The sequence below is a fragment of the Pinus tabuliformis genome, chromosome 4_1 (genome assembly GCF_031772625.1).
Source record: "Pinus tabuliformis cultivar Carrire ecotype Pingquan chromosome 4_1, CPIR1, whole genome shotgun sequence".
Classification (NCBI taxonomy): domain Eukaryota; kingdom Viridiplantae; phylum Streptophyta; class Pinopsida; order Pinales; family Pinaceae; genus Pinus; species Pinus tabuliformis.
The window spans coordinates 860,833,190-860,846,580 of NC_142303.1; positions in this window are offsets into that span (position 1 = coordinate 860,833,190).

Sequence of the window (13,391 nt, forward strand, 5' to 3'; positions counted from 1 at the left end):
AATTCGCCCAGGGATGAGTAAAAGATCCAAGAAATCTCCAAGTGGAGCTAAGAACAACAAGTGGAATGACACTAACCAAAAACCCAGAGATGACTCACACCCTTGCAGACATCTATAAATGGATCCCTCATCTGAGAGATCTAGAGGTTGGAATTTGGTAAGTTGTAAGGAAGTGTTGATAGTTTGTCTTTGAGAAAAGGCATTGTATTGTTTCGTGATCTTGCTTTTCATGAGGTGAAGAGGGCTTTGATGATGGGAGGATGATGCTGGATCAGACAGTTGGGTTGTAATTCTCCCTTCTATTATTAATAAAGTTCTTTGAGTTTTCCTCCATATAATCATGTATTTGTGAATGTTGTTATTTGTGAATTCCATTGTATGATCAATGTATTTCTGATTCTGCATTGTTTATGATATAATAGATCGAGATGCTTTGATGGTGTTTTGTCATTTTGTCTCTATAGGTATTCATTGAGTGGGATAAGTGGGAGAAGAGGTGCAAGCTCTATCAAGGGAGAGAGATATCAAGCAAGGAGTCAAGCGGAAGATCCAGGTTAGTCCCTTTGCTCCTCTCTTATCTATCATACATAAAGGAAATCGAAAATTGCTTTGATTGCTTGTTTCTAGGATAGCTACCAATCCTAGTGGGACTAGCAGATCAAAAAGACACTAGTTCTCCTAGAAAAATAAGGATGAAAGTACATGCTCACTATTTTCAGCAGCACACACTTGGGATTCATTTCGAGATGCCATCTGTTAGAGCCTAGATTTACCTCAGGCTGAAAAGGTAAGCTTCTAGGTCCACATCAAACCACGCTCAGCCTCGTAGCCAGCCCTACGAGGACAAGAGAGGGCTCTCTCCGAGTCAATCTCAGTAAAAGATAATCGATGGGCTTGAGATGACTGAAATACAAACTAATTTTAGACTAGGTATGAAGTGCAAGGATTTAATTTGAGTTTTTGGGGGTTTTGTTGGAAAAAGGGAAAGGCAAATTTTGGGTCCGGGGATGAGGCCAAATTTTTGTAGAGTTCAGGTAGGGGCAAGATAGGCAGTAGTTTTGATGTTTTGGATTGAATGAATGGGTGGATCAGACTGGTGAGGAGCCAAGGAGGGAAATAATGTCTCAAGAGTCATCCTCAAACAGATGAAAACATGAAGAATTAAACAAAATATCCAGGCAGAGCATAGCAGTCCAATGAGTTCTACCTTAATCACTCATTTGTTTAATTGCAGAAGAAAAAAGAAGGGAAAATGATACACATAAACATCAGTGAACTTACAAATACATAGAGAAACACACCATCAACACATAGAGCCACATGGATCCCAACAAGTGCTACAAAACCCTGGTCCTTCCTTTGCCAAAATTGCAAAAATGAAATGTACAATAGAGTGCCAAGCAATCCCAAGTATCCAACCATGAAAATGACTTAGAAATTACATAACATAGACAAGCCAAACCTATTCCCTTGCCTCTAGGGGTCGAGCTCATCATTCAAGGAGCCGTTTGAACTAATTCTAAACAAGGAACTGAAATCTAGGTAGTCAAACAGCTTACCCCTATATGCTAGGAAACCAATTCATTCATTAAATTTTCACTTTTTAGTGAATGAATCTTCTAGAACAAGTAAATATGTGCCAAAATTACATCATAGTCATCAACTTACATCAAGATAGATCAATAATTACATCAAAAAGTAAAACTGGTCAAAACTAGGCGAAATTCTGAGCTGCTGAGTGAAAAACAGGCCAAAATCCTCTATGCGCCGTGACCAGAATCTCTATGCGTAGCACAAATTTTGGGCTGATTTTAAGGCACTTCCTGAAGTCCAAATTAAGTCCAAGATAGCTCGTTGGAAAGCCCTACCTATCTACTTTCCAACCCAAGTGGAATTTCTGGATTTGGATGTCATTTTCTCCTCCAAAACTTCAATCTCCCAAGACTGCTTCCTATGTGTCAAAATAGGGGTAGTGAGGTCATTTTTAGGGTGTTTTTGACCGTTTAGGCAACCCAGAACTTGATTAAATCCTTAGGTAATCCATGAGCATACATAAATTTTGATGACAAATCAAAAAATATCAAGTTTTCCTCCAGAAGGTGTCCCAATCATAAGCGCGCGCCAAGTGGCGCGGCGCATTGGGCAGAAAAGCTTGTTTTTGCTCAAAACTTTCTAGGTCCGCACTTCCTCTGTGTATTACCTACAGTCCTGCACCTATTGGTCATGTAACTAGCGGACCTGGCCACACTTTCTCTGTGGTAAAGGTGCAGACCACTGAGTGCACCGCCACTACCCAGGTGCGCTGCACATTTTTGCAGATGACCTTTGGAGGCCTTCCCGGTGTCCAAATTGGGCACAGGATAGCTCATTGGAAAGATATTTGAGTATAATTTCCGTCCCAACTAGATTTTTTCAATTTTGAGTTCATTTTCCTTGTCAAAAGTCAAATCTCCCAAGACTGGTCAAAATGTGCCAAATGAGGCTGTCTCAAGGCAGAGTGTTGTTGCAGTCAACTTTTTAAGGTGTTCCTCAACTCCAAATTGAGCTCATGATAGCTCATTGGAAATATTTTTTGTCTAGTCATCATTTTACTCATAAAGCAAGTCATTTGGCCAACCAAGCTAGGAGAAAACTTGATTTTCCCAAGGTCACTTCAGAGGTGCATCAATTCTCCCGAGGAAACTATATTTTTGACATTTCTATAAAACCATGACACCTGTGTAAAAAGGGAAGGAGTTTTTTCTTCCTTGGCCTGTTGTGGACAAAAACCTCTCTCAGTTTTCCAAAATTCATCTTTTCTTGCTCAGAAACATCATTTGAGTAAAACCTACCCCAATGTGTGGAACAGGGGATTTGTCGAAATGAAGCGAAATGAAGGGGATAGGGGGCTTCTAAATTCTTGAGGAAATTTTGATAGGTGGAGAGGGATGTTAGGAAATAGGATAAAGTGGAATTTCAAAGATTAAGTGAGGGGAAGGGGTCCAAAAGGGTTAAACACAAGCCTAGCCTAGAAAATAGGGTTTGTAGCAAGAAACTAGGGTTTGTGCGAAAATGAGGAATTCGGGGGGTCTCAGTGATGGGAAGTGTTTAAAAAGGTATATTAAGGATAGGGGAAGGTATATGAACACCAGGACACAAGTTTTGCTGATAATTTGATCGTCCAAGAGAAATTGCCTTCAAAACCCTAGGAGAGGGAAATGACCTTACCTAGGTGCAACTGAAGCATGAACAAGGTGTAAAATGACCCATTGGAACCTAACATGATGATGAAAACCCTCTTAATTATGGTACACTCAGATGAATGGTGACATGGACTGCAATTTGGACAATTTTGAAAGGAGTAAAAGCAAACCCTAGACCTAATGCCTAGTGACCAAATTTTGCTTGAAGACTCACTGAAATGACAAAATTTGACCTTGACACCTTAAAATCACTTTGTAAGAGCATATTTGATCACTGGAGGAAGGCTGCAAAGACTGACACTAACATTGGATCCAATGGGGATGGTAGCTCCTTGGAGGTGCCAAGAACCGCAGAGCTTTGGAAGAGCAGACGAGTGCCTTCATCCATTGGGCAATGGAGTCAAAAACTCAAGCTAAAATGTATGACTGAAAACCGACACAAACTAACTTAACAAAAAGACTAAAAACTGACTCACAAATGACTCATGACTGACTTAACTAAAACAAGAACTTACAAAGCTTATTGAAGGGCAGTAGCCCATCAAGATTTCAAATCATGATGACAACCACCTGCATAGTAATGAAATATGTACAATCATGTGTAATGAGCTTTCCCATGTAACCAATCCAGCAGATGGCTACATACCAAATTTCTGCTCTCACTTTTCTCGAGCAGGCAGAACGATGAACCTGTAGGAAACTCAAAATAACCACTGAAACCAAAGCTTATGATAATGAACCAAGAAATATTTATCTTTTCTAATGCTTGCAGAAGAATACCGAAGGGATCTTGAAAATCCTGAAGCACTGGCTTAGCTTGAGATCCAACTACAAAAATACAAGTACTCCCTCCATTTTGATCTGAAAGAACAATTGATTTCCGAGGGATAGGAATGCACAGAGAGGTATGTGCTTCTGCCATCTGAGTGTTAGCTATAGGTTCCTTGACCATGAGAAATCTTGGCATATTGTCTCTCTCAAGCTCATATTCCTCAACTTCATGGTCTAGGTCATTAATAAATAGAAAACAATCTTCAAGATCATCAAACATGACAGCCTTATCATCTTCATGAAAGAAAATATTATCTGTTTGCTGATCTATAACATTGATTACATGACCGTCATTGTTTTCAAAAGAGGAAGAAGTTTCATCGACACTTTCTTGACCATGTGTGCACTGCAAATCTTTTAGCTTGGGCTATAACATGACCTTTCAAGAGTTGATATATCTCATTTTCAGACAAAGAAGATAATGCTTTTTGTTTTCTTTTGCTCAAACAGTAATTGTTTTCATATGACATGGCAATCAGATTATCATTTATCACTTAATTATTGAAAGAAGAGTTATCACTTACTCGAACAAAGATCTCATTTTGTTTTTCATGGACTGACTGGATTACCTCCTCATGAAGGATGTGTTCTAATGAACTAAGAACGATCTCAACAGCAGAGCTCTCCTTCATGGGATTCATCACAAGGTATTCTTGAACGTCACTATCTAAATCTAGATCTGAAATAGATGACTTGACTTTATCACCTTCTGAAATCGAAACTTGACTTTCCTGCATATCGTCTTCCTCTATGGACAGATCTGAAACAAAACCTTCTCTTTCATCATTTTCCATTGTACCAAGATCTTGATCCTGCTGAAAAGCTTCCTGAGCATCTTGATGGGAATCCTCTAGGTTCTTTCATGTTGCTGAAATGGATTCTCATACAAGGCTTCCATGATCTCATCATCCATGAAATCATCATCTTCATAATATTTCTCAAGGCTTTCAATAAAACTATAAGCATGTTTGCAACAGTCCTAAACTAAATTTAGTGATGGATAATATTCTTTATACCTTTCAAAGAACATGGTATGAAAATCCTTCAAACAATAAATACAAGCAGGCGAAAAATTTTCATACCAATATTAGGCTTCACCTTCCAGAGTGGCCATGAATATCTCCATCAAACAATCTTCAGGAAAATCAACCTTCAATTTGCGTATATGTATGTGAAATCTAACCAAATGTAAGGCAGCATCCTTCCTATCATCATCTTTAAACATAGGCAAATTCTTTTGCCAATCTACCTTGGGAATTTTATTTGGAAAACCTGGAATGTGATCTCGGCTCATGGGAGCGTATCTTCTTGCAACCTGTTACATCTTGAAAATCTTAAAGCTACTGATCTTCCTGTAGTGGAGTCACCATGAAGCATTGATTTTTGGATTTTTCAGTGAATGGAGTCGCCAGGTGAATGATTTCAGCCTTCTTATGTCTGATCGTTGTCCACCATCAACAATCAGATCTGAACTTGATACATGTACTGGGAAATTAACAAGTTAGATGTCACGTTTACAAGCTAGACCGGAGATTGACTAAAGCAGTGTTTATCTAATTCCGCTAATGCAAAGCAAAAGCGTTTCGAAGGATACCTGGCATAACTTCAGGCTCCGTCTGTAGCTTATAAAACGAATGACATCAACAAGCAAACCATTTTCGTCCCTAGTATGGTCGCCACTATGTTAGAGCCTAGATTTACCTCAGGCTGAAAAGGTAAGCTTCTAGGTCCACATCAAACCATGCTCAGCCTCGTAGCTAGCACTACGAGGACAGGAGAGGGCTCTCTCCGGGTCAATCTCAGCAAAAGATAATCGATGGGGCTTGAGATGACTGAAATACAAACTAATTTTAGGTTGGGTATGAAGTGCAAGGATTTAATTTGAGTTTTTGGGGGTTTTGTTGGAAAAAGGGAAAGGCAAATTTTGGGTCCGGGGATGAGGCCAGATTTTTGTAGAGTTCAGGTAGGGGCAAGATAGGCAATAGTTTTGAGGTTTTTGATTGAATGAATGGGTGGATCAGACTAGTGAGGAGCCAAGGAGGGCAAGAAGTTCTCAAGAGTCCTCCTCAAACAGATGAAAACATGAAGAATTAAACAAAATATCCAGGCAAAGCATAACAGTCCAATGAGTTCTACCTTAATCACTCATTTATTTAATTGTAGAAGACAAAAGAAGGGAAAATGATACACATAAGCATCAGTGAAATTACAAATACATATAGAAACACACCATCAACACATAGAGCCACATGGATCCCAACAAGTGCTGCAAAACCCTGGTCCTTCCTTTGCCAAAATTGCATAAATGAAATGTACAATAGAGTGCCAACCAATCCCAAGTATCCAACCTTGAAAATGACTTAGAAATTACATAATATAGAAAATCTAAACATATTCCCTTCCCTCTAGGGGTCGAGCTCATCATTCTAGGAGCTGTTTGAACTAATTCTAAACAAGGAACTGAAATCTAGGTAGTCAAACAACTTACCCCTATATGCTAGGAAACTGATTCATTCATTAAATTTTCACTTTTTAGTGAATGAATCTTCTAGAACAAGTAAATATGTGCCAAAATTACATCATAGTCATCAAGTTATGTCAAGATAGATCAATAATTACATCAAAAATTAAAACTGGTCAAAACTGGGTGAAATTTTGAGCAGCTGAGTGAAAAACAGGCCAAAATCCTCTATGCGCCACGTCCAAAATCTCTATGTGTAGCACAACTTTGGGGCTGATTTTAAGGCATTCCTGAAGTCCAAATTGAGCTGAAGATAGCTCGTTGGAAATCCCTGCCTGTCCACTTTCCAACCCAAGTGGAATTTCTGGATTTGGATTTCATTTGCCCCTACAAAACTTCAATCTCCCAAGGCTGCTTCCTGTGTGTCAAAATAGGGGTAGTGAGGTCATTTTTAGGGTGTTTTTGACCCTTTAGGCAACCCAGAACCTGATGAAACCTTAGGTAATCCATGAGCATACATAACTTTTGATGAAAAATCCAAAAATATCAAGTTTTCCTCCAGAAGATGTCCCAATCATAAGCGCACGCCAAGTGGCGCGGCGCATTGGGAAGAAAAGCCTATTTTTGGTCAAAAATTTCTAGGTCCACACTTCCTCTGTGTATTACCTACGGTAATGTACCTATTGGTCATGTACCCAGCGGACCTGACCGCACTTTCTCTGTGGTAAAGGTGCAGACCACTGAATGCGCCGCGCCACTACCCAGGTGCGCCACACATTTTTGCAGATAACATTTGGAGGCCTTCCCGGTGTCCAAATTGGGCGTGGGATAGCTCATTGGAAATTAATTTGAGTCTACTTTCCAGCACAGCTATAATTTTTCAATTTGGAGTTCATTTTCCCTGTCAAAAATCAAATCTCCTAAGACTGGTCAAAATGTGCCAAATGAGGCTGCCTCAAGGCAAAGTGCTGTTGCAATCAACCTTTTAAGCTGTTCCTCAACTCCAAATTGAGCTCATGATATCTCATTGGAAATATATTTGTGTCTAGTCATCATTTTACTCATAAAACAAGTCATTTGGCCAACCAAGCTAGGAGAAAACTTGATTTTCCAAAGGTCACTTTAGAGGTGCATCAATTCTCCCGAGGCAACTGTATGTTTTACATTTCTACAAAACCATGACACCTATGTAAAATGTGAAGGAGTTTTTTCTTCCTTGGCCTATTTTGGACAAAAACCTCTCTTAATTTTCCAAAATTCATCTTTTCTTGCTCAGAAAAATCATTTGAATAAAACCTACCCCGATGTGTGGAATAAGGGATTTGTCGAAATGAAGCGAAATGAAGGGGATAGGGGGATTCTAAATTCTTGAGGAAATTTTGCTAGGTGGAGAGGGATGTTAGGAAATAGGGGAAAGTGGAATGTCAAAGATTGAGTGAGGGGAAGGGGTCCAAAAGGGCTAAACACAGGCCTAGCCTAGAAAGTAGGGTTTGTAGCAAGAAACTAGGGTTTGTGCGAAAATGAGGAATTCGGGGGGTCTCATTGATGGAAAGTGTTTAACAAGGTAAATTAAGGATAGGGAAAGGTGTATGAACATCAGGACACAAGTTTTGCTGATAATGTGACTGTCCAAGAGAAATTTCCTTCAAAACCCTAGGAGAGGGAAATGACCTTACCTAGGCACAACTGAAGCATGAACAAGGTGTAAAATGACCCATTGGAACCTGACATGATGATGAAAACCCTCTAAATGATGGTACACTCAGCTGAATGGTGACATGGACTAACATTTGGACAATTTTGAAAGGAGTAAAAGCAAACCCTAGACCTAATGCCTAGTGACCAAATTTTGCTTGAAGACTCACTGAAATGACAAAATTTGACCTTGACACCTTAAAATCACTTTGTAAGAGCATATTTGATCACTGGAGGAAGGATGAAAATACTAACACTAACATTTTCATGAGGTGAAGAGGGCTTTGATGCTGGGAGAATGATGTTGGATCAGACAGCTGGGTTGTAATTCTCCCTTCTATTATTAATAAAGTTCTTTGAGTTTTCCTCCATACAATCGTGTATTTGTGAATGTTGTTATTTGTGAATGCCATTGTATGATCAATTTATTTCTGATTTTTCATTATTTATGATATAATAGATCGAGATGCTTTGATGGTGTCTTGTCATTTTGTCTCTATAGGTATTCATTAAGTGGGATAAGTGGGAGAAGAGGTGCAAGCTCTATCAAGGGAGAGAGATATCAAGCAAGGAGTCAAGTGGAAGATCCAAGTTGGTCCCTTTGCTCCTCTCTTATCTATCATACATAAAGGAAATCACAAATTGCTTTGATTGCTTGTTTCTAGGATAGCTACCAATGCTAGTGGGACGAGTAGATCAAAAAGACGCTAGTTTTCCTAGAAACAGAAGGATGAAAGTATACGCTCACTATTTTCAGTAGCACACACTTGGGATTTATTCCAAGATGCCATCAAGGAGAAATACTACCCTGTTGGAAGCTATGATAATCAATACATAATGTTGACCATGCTGCGGCAGGAGAGGGACCAAGACATCCCAGAGTTTACCAATATTTTCCATACCCTTCGCACATAGTTGGGTATCAAGGATTTAGAGCAGCATTTGGTACTCAAATACCGCGTCTGCCTGCACAAGTACATCCAATAAGAAATAGAATTCTTGAACATCACCTTGGTTGGAATGGCATACCGATATGTCGTCAAGGTAGAGCAAAAGTTTAAACAAAAGAAGCGGGACTTTTGATCTACGAATCTGAAGCAAGGGAAAGGTGCCCCCAAACCAAGAAACAAAGGACAAATCCAAGGCGAGGTGGCCCATGACAACCTGCCAAAGCTGTAAGAAAAGAAAATCATCGTGAAGCCGAAAAAGGACACAGGAAAGTGGTGTGAGTTCCATAAGAGCTCCACTGACAACACAAGTGAGTGTCGGGCCAAGCACTCATTGGTGGCCGAGCTAAAGGTTTCAGAATTAGATGCATGTTCTGAATCTGAATCAGAACCCGACAAGGGGAATGACAAAGGGAAGTAGATTATCGATGTAGAACCCAACACCACTGTTGCCACCATGAAGATACAGAAGGAGGAACCCGAAGATCCAGAGGAGGAGGATCATCTCTTCCACTCCTAGATGTGGATAAAGGGCTCCTCGCTATAGTTCATCGTCGATAGTGGGAGCCAAAAGAACCACATTTCGGCAGAGGTTGTGAAGCGACTGGGCTTACCGACCATAGCACATCCACAACTGTACACCATCAAGTGGCTTCACCAAGGACAGGATCTTCGCGTGATCTAGTAGTGTCGCCTTCCATACAACATCAAGCCCTTCATGGATGAGGTATTGTGTGACATTGCTCCCCTTGAGGTTTGTGATCTATTATTAGGACAACCATACTTTTGGAAGAGACATGCCACGTATGAATCAAGGCCTCGAGATGTTATTGTTACTTTGGGAAATAAGTTGTACAGGATACTGGAGGTAGCATAGCCTACCACCATCTCTTTGGTTACTGTAAAACAATGCAGTAAGCTCATTTCCAATACTGGGAAATTTTCTTTCCTGATGATATGCCCTCAAGGAAAGAAGAATATGGTGGCCATGACCTCCAGACAAGGCTCCTCCACACGACAACTATATATGAACAAGGTCGTGGAGGAGTACGAGGACATCTTCACCTCCCCCGCAGGGGTTCCTTTGCACTATCAAGTCAAACACTCCATCAATTTGACCCCAGGTGCACCGCTACCCAATGGAACAATCTATCGGCGCTCCATTCCGGAGAATGACGAAATTAAGAGGCAGATTCAGGAGCTGTTGTAGAAATGTCACATCTATCTAAGTTCATCACCCTATGGGAGCCTGGTCATGTTGGTACAGAAGAAGGATGGGACTATCGAGTGCTGAACAAGATAACTCTCCATAATAGGTACCCGATCCCACAGATTGATGACCTCCTGGACCAACTGAAGGGGGAAAAATATTTTAGCAAGATTGATTTGAAGTCATGATATCACTAGGTACCAATCGAACCCTCCGATGTGTGGAATACTGCCTTAAAAGCTAAGGAGGGCCTTTTCGAATGGTTAGTTATGCCTTTCGGATTGACAAATTCTCCTACAATCTTCATGAGGCTAACGGATGACATCTTGTGGCCATTCACCAACTCATTTGTAGTGGTATAATTGGATGACATCCTAATCTTTAGCCAGAGTTAGGAAGAGCACCTCCACCACATCTGATAGGTTCTCCAAACATTGCGGCAACACAAGTTATGTGGCAATTTGGAGAAATTCACTTTTGGCATGACCCAGGTTCAGTATTTGGGATACATTATTCATGAACGGGGGGTGCATGTGCATCCAGCCAAGATCCAATTCATTCGGAATTGGCCATCTCCAACCACTCTGACAAAGCTCTGCAACTTTCTAGGTCTTGCCAACTTCTACCGCAAGTTCGTGTTGGGATTCTCTCATATCACTTGGCCCTTAAGTCAAGTCACCAAGGGGGAAGCGAAAGTAAAATTCTTTTATTCTGAATCTCAACAGAAGGCATTCACAGAGTTGAAATATCGCCTCTACATGGCACCAGTGCTTGCATTATCAGACTTGCATCAACCATTTAAGGTCGAGACAGATGCCTCTAACTATGTTATTAGGGCAGTCCTTACTCAACACGGGCATCCAGTGGCATATCACAGTGAGACACTTTCAAACACAGTTCGGAAGTATCCCACTATTGAAAAAGAGATGTGTTCCATTTTGTAGGCCTGCCGAAAATGGAAGCATTACATTTTGGGGAAGGAAACAGTCATCCACACAGACCACCGACCCCTGTAGTTCATACAGACCCAAGGGAAATTGCAAAATGATCGCCATCAGAAGTGGTCCACATACCTGTTATAGACATTTTTGGGCACTACAACCCCAAGCATAAAATGTCCATAAACCAAGGGTTCCTAAGTCCCTAAAAGTGTTGTTCCAACCCCTAAAGGAACAAGGTCAACTGATTACAGCTTCTCCCAAAAGTTCTCCATGAAAAACTACTCAGAACTGGTCAAAACTGGATCATTTCACCTGCTCCATAGGCAAAGTGCGTTGCATCTCACCTAAATACACACAGTAGGTGCATTGCGTTTCAAAAAGCCCTTCTATGGGGTGCGATGGGCGAGAAGAGACAAATGGCACTGTCAATCCGCGAGGTGGGGAGGCATGGAATCTTTCAGAAACTTCTCTTGTGACACTTTCCTCTCTGAATTTGACCAGGGATGAGTAAGAGATCATCAATCTCCAAGTGGAAGCAATAAATATCAGAGGGAAGAAACTAATCAAATCACAAGCTGACTCATCTCCCTTACAGACATCTATATATGGATCCCTCATCCCAGAGATCCAGAGGCTGGAATTTTGCATCTTGTAAGGAATTGTTGTTGGTTTCTTGAGGCAACATCATAGTGTTGGGTGATCTAAGATTTTCATGAGGTGAAGAAGGGCTTACTTGCTGAGAGGATGATGCTGGGTCAGAACAATTGGTTGTAACTCTCTTGGCTCTTTCTTGATTATCAATAAAGCTATTCAAGTTTTTCTCCATACTCTTGTGTAATTTATGTTTTGTGCATTTGTATGGTCAATTTACATCTGATCCTAGATTGTTTATGATAATAGATCCATTTTTTCGTATAGTGTTATGCTACTTTGATTCTATAGGTACTCTGTGAAGTTGGGTATACAAGAAAGCAAGTAGCAAAGTACTATCAGAAGAGAAAGGAATCGAGCAAGGAACCAAGTGCAAGACAGAGGTTGGTCTCCTTTATTCTTCTCTCATCTATCTTTCATAAAGGAAAACGAAAGTAGTTTTACTTTGTTTGTTTCTAAGGTAGCTACCCGCCTTAGTGGGATTAGCAGTTCTGCATAGACACTTTTCCCTGTAACAAAATGGCGACTCCACTGGGGAGCGAATAGATTGATTGTTTATCTACATTTGTTTACTTTATAAACTTACAGATGGAGCCTGAAGTCAAGCCAGCTAGCCTTCGAACTGCATTTGCTATGCAAATGCAAAGTAGATCAATGTTGCTTCAGTCAATCTCTGGGTTTTGTTTATGAACTAAACAATTGATTTACAAACTTTCTAATTGCCCTCGTGGTGGCTCTAGTAACCTCCTTAGATCTACCCCCATGCTCGATTTACTGATTACCACTTGCTCGGCCAAAATCCCTGAACTGAACTGCAAACTGTGACCCGGAACCCAATCAAAGTCTCGTCTCTGGTCCAGCGCACTGTCTATTTTGTGAATCTCAAATTCAGCGCACTTCCTGAGTGTAGTAGGTGCGCTGTATTTCAAATTCACTGTGTTACAGGTGCGCTGATCAAACTAGGCATTTTTCCTAAATTTTGGTTTCTGTGTTCACTCTTTTAGATCTATTCAAGAGTTTTTCTGCCTGTAGTCAATACACCCCTGTTTGAAACCCCTTTCCTTGTTGTTATTCCGCCTCCATTGTGCAAAGAACTGTAAATTTTTTTATGTTTTTGTTGAGTCATTTTCAGTTCTCCTTTACAAATAAGTAACGTAATTGTACTGTCGTTTCTTGATTTGAAAGTGTCGCAAGTGTCGTTTTTAGCCATAGAAGAGAATCTGATTATTCTTGATAGTCGATTACCCTGTTACTATTATATTCGATCTGAATTAATAGTTTTTCTAGTGTCAAAAGCAATTTTTCATTTCCAAATCGCAAAGTGTTGTCATTTTCTTCATTTTGATTTTGAAAAGAAACTTGTTAGTAATTGTCGCTTTGAAAAATAATTCAGATTTGCACATTAGCTTTCTTTTTATCATCCACATATTAAGAAGGCCGAAAACAAATACATGCATGTGCATTTGCATTTAG